This window comes from Triticum urartu, chromosome 5, assembly GCF_003073215.2.
Source record: "Triticum urartu cultivar G1812 chromosome 5, Tu2.1, whole genome shotgun sequence".
Taxonomy (NCBI): Eukaryota; Viridiplantae; Streptophyta; class Magnoliopsida; order Poales; family Poaceae; genus Triticum; species Triticum urartu.
This window is the reverse complement of record NC_053026.1, coordinates 597,395,492-597,404,743: the sequence shown is the minus strand read 5'-3', so window position 1 is coordinate 597,404,743 and position 9,252 is coordinate 597,395,492. Positions and strand designations below refer to the sequence as shown.

Here is a 9,252-nt window from a genome sequence, read left to right as displayed (position 1 = left end):
TTGGTCGGAGTAGCCGAAGATTTTGGAGGAGGAGCTGAGGATTTTGTAGAAGTAGGAGCAGCGTGAGGAATTGGTCGTGAGGGCTTTAAGGAATCTTGCCGTGAGGGCATAGCTGAGGAACTTGGTCGTGACGGCATTGCTGGTGAAGCACTGGGCTTGTGAGCAGGCTTCTTTGGCATGGCCTTCTTCGGCTTTACAGAGGCCTCAACAGCAGCAGCGGTAGCAGAGTCTTCGTTGAATTTCCTCATTGCATCTTTTGCTTGTTTGGACAACTTGGCATGGCGCTTGGCCCATTCATCAGGATAATCCTCACCACGCTTGAGGCTGGTGGGATCAGCTATTTGACCATGTACCAATGGAGGTCTTGGGCATGGAGGATTTAGTGCAAATTTCTTCATATATTTGGGAGTGACATATATGTACTCCCTCCACTCTCTTGCCCATCTCCTCTCAATCTTTTGAATGCGCACCTTGCGCTAATTTTTATCTTCTTCAGGGGGTGTGCAATACCCAGCATAGATGTCCTCAGGTATTTCAAAGGCAGTGTTGACCTCAGGCCTCTTTCCTCCTTTATGTGGCTTCTTATCATCAACCATTTTCTTCAGTTGAGGAATTTGAACAATTGAATTCTCTGAAGAGGTATGCAACTTTTCTTCGAGGAACGCTGCAAATGAGTTAAGTTGATGAGAACCTAGTGATTCATCAGCTGACATGAGTACCTGTGAACAGAGTATAGTTGCAAGGAATTTGGAGAGGTCATATGCGTTCTTAGAAGGTTTTTTATAAAGATCAAGTTTGAGGAATTTGACCAGATGAGTCTTGAAGAATTTCACTAAGTGTTCTTTCTCTTAGGTTCCAGAGATGTATAGATCGAAAATCCACACATTTGAGGAATCTTGAAGAAAAACATAGCTTAGAGAAACGAATCAAGAAAAGATGACATGTGAGGTGTTTTAGTGTGTGAAGATATGAAGAAAAACACCTTTGAGGATTTTGTAGAAATCATTTGAATCAAAGAGGGCAGTAAAAGTAACTTTTAATTACCCTGGACGAAGAACACGACGAACTGGTATGTGGAGATGTGAAGTTCATCAGTGCAGATCTTCCACGCCCTAACTTGGCGGAGGAAGACAGCTACGACGGCGGCGGAGTGAAGATTTCCGTGGCCCGCGCGAGTATGACAGCGATGAGGTCGAGGCAGTGAAGCTTTTCCTCACCGGCGATGATGATGTAGCGGCGGCGCTATTTGAGAAGCTCGAGCTGGAGAGAGGTAGAGCGGAGTAAAGGAAGTGAGGAAGGGGAAGGGGGTATTTATAGCCACGGTGAAAAACTGTTCGCCTGAAGAATTTGGACGAACGTGCCCCTGACCCTTCTCATTCGCTTGACATGTGTCACCCACATACTGAGAAGTGGAGATCGTGTGCGGTCGTGGGTGAATAGATAAGTATATCGTGGGATGCGGAACGGTTTGAGCGGCAAAGCCGAAAATTTAGATAAGATAGATTTTAAAGTTCCGTTCGCAATTTCTTCAGCTGACAAGGACACAGTGAAGATTTTGAACGAGTTTCAAATAAAACGCGCATGAAGAATTTGTGAACAGATTGGGTTGAGTATAGCATAGAGGGGGAAGGGTCCAATCACATTCACTTAGCAAAAAAATCAACTTGAAAAAATAGCCATAAATGAATGCTGTAGATGATATAAACTCATATATATATATATATATATATATATATGGTGGGTCTATTCTAATATAACTCCCTTAAGACTACTTATTCTAATAACACTTCTTCTCTTATTCTGATAACACCCGTACGCCCGCCCACCACCCACCTCCACCCACGCGCACCACTCGCCCAGAAGCCACCGCCCCGGCATGACCCTCGGCGCCCCCCCCCCCCCCCCCCCCCCACGTGTCACCACTGCCGCACAGAGCCACCGCTCCGCACGTCCAGCCACCGACCCCCGGACCTGTAGCCACCGGATCCGGTGGTGCCTCCTCCCACCACCGCCCTGCGGCCACCGGATCCGGCGGGATCCTCCTCCACCTCCCTCCTCCCACCCCCGTCCGGCCACCTACCCGGATGCGACCTCCTGAGCCGGCCACCTCCCTCCTCCCAGGTGCCCAGCGCAACTGCCGGCGTTGATCCGGGCATACCGCCCCCGCCGTGGCTTTCCCATCTTCAGGCTCCTCCCGCGGCCACCGGATCCGGCGGGATCCTCCTCCACCTACCTCCTCCCACCCCACATCGGCCCATCCTTGTTGAGCCCCCGCGCCGGTTCCCGTGGAGGCCCGGCCGGATCTCCTCCATCGCGTCCCTCCCCTCATCATCACCGGATCCCTGCATCTCTCCTTCCACCAGTGAGGGTTGCGGCGAGGAGTAACCTCCTCGGCTCCTACGCATCCGTCCTTGCGCTGCCCGAGATCCACGTCTACGGCAACCGGATCCACCTACCCCACGGCACGGGTGCTCCTTGCTCCGCCGCTGAAGGTTGCTGCTGCTGCTCATGGCACAAGGCAGAGCCCTATCCGCCTCTCCTCCAATTGTTGCAGTTAATTTGATTTTTGTGTTGAAGCTCACTGAATCTTGTTTTGTAGTTCGCTGTCAAATGAAAAATTGACCAAATTTCCTGGCGCGGCGTCGAGCAGTTGGTAGGGCGCGGCGTGCAGTTTCCATGCGTGGATAGGAAATTCCTGAGGCTGCTGCGATCCATTTCTTCCCTAGTGCACTGCAGATAACTCTGAAGCAATGTGGTTCAATTTCTAAAAAAATACACAAGAAATCCACTTATTTTCCCCTGTAGTGCACTTTTTTTCTTGCTATGTTTCACTTGAACGGTGTGCAACGGTGGTTTACTTCTGTTCTGTGTTGCAGGGATTTTTTTTCACTTGTGTGGGAAAAAAGAAGGAAAATTAAACACCACTCGCCGACAAAGATAACGACCCCGAGCATCATGCGCGTGCAGTTCCTTTTGTGTATGCTTGCAATGCATTGTGTGTATGTGTGTAGTGCACCCCATCACTTCATGTTTTTTGAGAAAACAATTTGTATTGTCATACGTGGCAGTTTCACTTGTGTATATGCTTGCAATGCGGTTGTCTGTATGCGTGCAGTGCACTCCTGTGGTTTCCTTTGTAAAATGGCAATTAAAAAACATCACAAAGAAGTCCATTCCCTTTTAGATGTAGTTCACTAGTTTCTGTCGCAGGGTTTACTCTCACCAACGAAGCAGTTCTTTAGTCTTTATGGGTTCACTAACTATGACCTCGGAAAGCAGCTCACTTCTCATTACATGTGGTTCACTTGCTCAGTCCCTGCGGTCCACTTGCCCGGTCTACGCATGTAAAAAATATTGAGTTTGGAAAAAGCTCAAGCAGTTCATTTTCGATAGTGTCACGACCTGTTTACGGTAGTCTCGAGGTTCACTTTTTATAGTATTGCGGTTCATCAACACTTAGCATGAAGTGCACTCCATCTCGTTTGGAAAAATTTGCGTTCCACAAAAAAGAAATCATGCAATGCACTTGTCTGTCCGCTAAAGTGTGGTTTTTAGTCTGAAGCAGTGCACTCCACCTCATTTTGGAAAATTTGCGTCCCACAAAAAAGAAACCATGCAGTGCACTTGTTTGTCTGATGAAGTGCGGTTTTTAGTCTGAAGCAGTGCGCTTTTCTGTCTGATACAGTACCCACGTCGATTTGGGTGTCGCAAAAAACAGAGTGCCCGCATTTCGGTAAATTTAAAACTGCTCTTAAACCGTAAGGAATTAGAGAGTGTTCTACATGAAAAAGTTGCGTCTCGTCGATATCTTTCCAACGGCATATCATTTGAATCATTTCGACAAACGGTTTGTAAAATTTTGCGAAAAACGACCGCTGCCTCTCGTCGTCCACCGCACGATTTTCAAAATTAACTTAAAACTATAAGTAATCTCAAAACCATTTCTACATATGAAAGTTGCGCCTTGTCCATAGCTTTCCAACGACATATTACACGCCTCGTTTCGACAAACGGTTCAAAAACTGGAGCAAAAACAGTACCGAAAATTTCAAATTTTTTGAAAAACAGAGTTCCGCAATTTAGTAAATTTGAAACTGCTCTTAAACCGTAATGAATTAGAGAAAGATTTATATATGAAAAAGATGCGTCTCGATGATATCTATCCAACGGCGTATCATTTGCTTCATTCCAACAAGCGGTTTAGAAAAAACACGAAAAAACGCTCGCTGCCACTCGTCATCCACCGCACTATTTTCAAAGCTGCTCTTAAACCGTGTGGAATCTCAAAAAGTGTTCAACATGTCGAAGTTGCGCCTAATCCATAGCTTTTCAATGGTATATTACACGCCTCATTCCGATAAACGGTTAAAAAATTAGAGTGAAAACAGTACCAAAAAAATAACGCGTGCAGTTTTTTCCGACGAAAAGTTCACTAGTCTCTATTGCAGTGCTCGTCGTCAAAATGATGCAGTACGCTTCTGTTGAGCGTGCAGTGCCGAAGTGGTGTGCAAAATAGTTATTCTGCTAATATTAGCAGAATAGACCGTCTATATATATATATATATATATATATATATATATATATAACACTGAAGACAATGCAAAGTTGAAGAATTTGAACAACTGAGGAATTTCAACACAAAAAAAACTCAAATTGAGGATTTTCAACTTTTGGTGGTGGCGTGACCCACCATATAAGAATGATGATTTCAGACACTGCGTATAATTGTCATAGGGTTCTGAGAATCAAATTCTTCGTTAATTTCTTCACACTTAGAGTGTTATTCTTCATTGATTGAAGAAAAACGTTTATTCATGTGTTGCATATCTAAGTCATCAATTTTGCATAAGTGTTAGGACCAATTTTTTTATTAATAATAAATAATAATGCTGTAATTCCGAAACTAGTAATGATAAGTTAGAATTTCAAGAAATAGGAAGGACACCATCAATAGTAGCGTCCAGACCTGGTCGCTGTTGCAAACCACGTCCACACCTGGACGCTATTCTTAGCAGCGTCCAATGCTTGGTTCAACCTAGCCTAGAAAAGTCCTCGCCTTCGTCCGACCTAAGGGCAACTCCAACGCGGCAACCTAAACTGATACAGATTTTGTTCGTTCTTTGTTCATTTGGATCGGTCAACCGGACGTCAATTTCCGCTTTTGTCCGCCGGTCCGAAGATGCTCGGACAAACATATTTCACATTTGCGCTGGATTTCGAATTTTTTACAAAACAGCCAGCAGAATCCAATTTACAGTAATTAAAACTAAAAAAATATTAAATGAAAAGATAAAAGAAACAGTTAGCGGCGGGCAGTAGATCATCAACATTTTCTTCCTCCTCCTTGGCCAGGTCGACGTAGACCGGCGTCTCCATCCACGGGAACGCCTGCTGGATGGCTGGCAACGTAGCCACTTGCTGCACCACCAGCTGATGCTTCTTCTGCCGCTCGGCCTTCATCGCCTGCTCTACAGCCTACCACTCGGCCTCCTCGTCTATGGTGCCCATCCACACGGGCATGCACGATATACGATGGCAACGTGTTCGTCCACGACCATGATTGCCCAAGCCGTGGCCATGGCTCCTCCTCCATAGGCTTGGGCGCAAGCGGTGCTAGGGGCGGTGGGGGCATGTTAGCCTCCACTCTAGCCGCCGATTCAACCAGTGCGTGTGCAAGGCTAGGCCACTTGGCGAGCTCCTTGCGCTCGGCCTCGTCAATGGACCTCCTTGTGGCCTCCTCGAGGGCCACAATGTAGGCCTCATAATCCTCCCCCCTTCACCATGACCGACGGTGATGGTGGATGGTGCACAGGACGCATCCTTGTAGCACGACCGACAATGCTGGTCGTGCTCAGTGGCGAACTACGTGTCCTAGTTCTGCGAATCCATTGTGGACGCTGGGTTGCGGCAAAGGTCGTCCAAGAGTAGACACGACGATGGTGGATCTCCATCAGCTGCGTGCGGCCTGAGTCCGGCACGGTCGGCACCAGAACCCTATCGAGGTTGAGGTGCCACCCATGCGGCAGGTACACGTTGGGCTACGACACTGGCACACCATGCTTCCAGAAGTGCTGGCAGTGGTGCACTGACACGTAGAGGCAAAAGCACGACAGCCGACTCAAGATCAACTTATCTATTATCATAAACTAGCAGTTACCAATTGTATTGCCCAAAAGTAACAACCTAGCCAAATATATAATGTATGTTTGTAACCATTGAATAAATTATACACAAGACCAGACAAAGAAGATTCAACGAGGCCATGGAACAACTCACATGCTCCAACCATAGGTCTAATGGATGATCCTAATGATGAGAGAATGATCCTAATGACAAGCAGCTTGTGAGATGATGTTGCTCCTGTGATGATTGATGATGTCCGTGCTAGAGCTTGCTTACCACCAAGCAAGGTAAGAAGCGATGGGTGCAGGTGTATTAGAGTATATAGGTCATGAAATCTATATCTATCAAAGTAAAACGACTCGGTTGAGCCTAATCAGAGCACCAACGAAAGGGCAATGACTGGACGCCATCCGTACTAGCGTCCAGACCTGGACGCAGTTAGTAATAGAGTCCATCCTGGACGCTATTATTCCTGGCGTCCTTCCTATTTTTATAATTTTCACCAGCCCTTTACCAGTTTCGGAATTATAGAATTATCATTTACTATTAATAAAAAATTCGGTGTTAGGATGAGTGTCCTTTTCAAAGAACATTCAAAGATTCTAAGATATTTAGCTCACACCGCAACTTGCTAAATATCTTCTCATTCAAGGGCTTTGTGAAGATATCGGCTAGCTGTTCTTCAGTCTTCACATGCTCAATAGAAATGTTGCCCTTCAACACATGATCACGAAGAAAATGATGACGAATCTGAATGTGCTTTGTCTTCGAGTGCTGAACTGGGTTGTGAGCAATCTTGATGGCACTCTCATTGTCACGGAAGAGAGGCACATTCTTCATGTTGACGCCATAGTCCTTGAGAGTTTGCTTCATCCATAGCAATTGAGCACAGCAAGAACCAGCGGCAATGTACTCAGCTTCAGCAATAGATAGTGATACGCAGTTCTGTTTCTTCGAGGACCAACAGACCAAAGATCGTTCGAGGAAATGACATGTACCAGATGTTGATTTGCGGTCCACACGATCACCAGCATAGTCAGAGTCAGAATATCCAATGAGATCAAAAGCCGAGCCCTTGGGGTACCATAATCCAAGTGTTGGTGTGTGAGCTAGATATCGAAGAATATGCTTCATAGCCTTATGGTGTGATTCCTTCGCTGTAGCTTGAAATCGGGCACACATGTAAACACTAAGCATAATATCTGGCCTAGATGCACATAAGTACAATAAAGAACCAATCATGGAGCGGTATACCTTATGATCAAAGTCGATACCATTTTCATCAGTGCACAGATGGCCATTTGTGGGCATAGGAATTTTGACGCCTTTGCAATCTTGCATGCCGAATTTCCTCAGTACATCCTTGAGGTATTTCTCCTGAGATATGAATATGACATTGCGTTGTTGGCGAATTTGAAGACCTAAGAAGAATTTCAATTCTCCCATCATAGACATTTGATATTCTTCACTCATCATATAGGCAAATTCATCACTATAACATTGGTCAGTACAGCCAAAGATAATATCATCAACATATATTTGGCACACAAACAATTCACCATCATAAGATTTAGTGAAAATAGTAGGGTCGAGTGAACCGGGTTTGAAGCCTTTCTTCATAAGGAATTCCTTCAAAGTATCATACCACGCCCGTGGGGCCTGCTTGAGGCCATAGAGGGCCTTATTGAGTCTGAAGACTTTGTCAGGATGCTTTGGATCTTCAAAACCTGGGGGTTGAGCAACATATACTTCTTCCTCAAGCTTACCATTGAGGAATGCACTTTTCACATCCATTTGATATAGAGTGATATCATGATGGTTAGCATAAGCAAGTAATATGCGAATAGCCTCAAGTCTAGCAGCAGGTGCAAAAGTTTCATCGGAATCAATTCCTTCAACCTGTGTGTAGCCTTGAGCTACAAGCCGTGCCTTATTCCTTACCACAAGGCCATTTTCGTCTTACTTGTTGCGATAGATCCATTTTGTGCCAATGATATTGTGCTTGCGAGGATCTGGACGTTTAACCAGTTCCCAAACGTTGTTGAGCTCAAACTAATGTAATTCTTCTTGCATGGCCTGAATCCACTCAAGCTCCAGAAATGCTTCATCTACCTTAGCAGTGGGCTCTATGATAGAGACAAAAGCATAGTGCCCACAAAAGTTAAATAAATGTGAAGCTTTTGAGCGTGTGAGAGGACCTGGCGCTTTAATGTCATTGATGATCTTTTCAACTTGCACATCTTTTGCAACACGAGGATGAGCGGGTTGTCGTTGAGGAATTTGATCAGCATTTTCTTCAGCACCATTTTCTTCAGTATTTTCTTCAGGTGCATTAGCTCGACATTCTTCATGTTCTGGAATGAATTCTTCAGCAGATCCTCAGTAGGAATGACATCCTCAGTAGCCTTGAACTTGATAGTTTCCTCAGGTGTTGGTTCATCTATCACAGAAGGTAGGTGCTCTCTTTGCGAGCCATTAGTTTCATCAAACCGCACATCTACAGTTTCAACAACCTTGTGAAGAACGTCGTTGAAAACTCTGTAGGTGTGCGAGTCCTTTCCGTAACCAAGCATAAAACCTTCATGTGCTTTGGGTGCAAATTTTGAGTTGTGATGAGGATCTCTAATCCAACATTTAGCACTACTTTGAAATAACTTACATTGGGTTTCTTATCAGTGAGGAGTTCATAGGCAGTCTTCTTGAAGAATTTTTGAAGATATACTCTGTTGATGATGTGGCACGCAGTATCAATTGCCTCAATCCAGAAACGACGAGGCGTTTTTTATTCATCAAGCATATTGCGAGCCATCTTAGCAAGAGTCTTGTTCTTGCGCTCCACGACGCCATTCTGCTGAGGAGTATAAGGAGCAGATAACTCATGAGTAATACCAAGTTCATCAAGATAGTCATCAAGACCAGAATTCTTGAACTCAGTTCCATTGTCACTTCTGATGTGCTTGATCTTCACACCAAAGTTGGTTGAAGCCCTCGAGGAAAATCGTTTGAAGACTTCCTGCACTTCATGTTTGTAAGTAACAATGTGTACCCATGTGTATCGAGAGTAATCATCAACAATAACAAAGCCATATTGAGATGCATCATTTGAGACTGCAGAATAATGGTTAGGA

At 45.0% G+C, this 9,252-nt stretch overlaps 1 long non-coding RNA gene across 1 annotated transcript; it reads left to right on the top strand.

Moving 5' to 3' along the window:
- The first annotated feature begins 1,901 nt into the window (after nucleotides 1-1,901).
- On the top strand, nucleotides 1,902-3,189 carry LOC125506213. The gene is made up of 2 exons (XR_007282604.1): nucleotides 1,902-2,492; nucleotides 2,600-3,189. It is a non-coding gene; the product is annotated as an uncharacterized LOC125506213 (long non-coding RNA).
- Nucleotides 3,190-9,252: the final 6,063 nt, after the last annotated feature.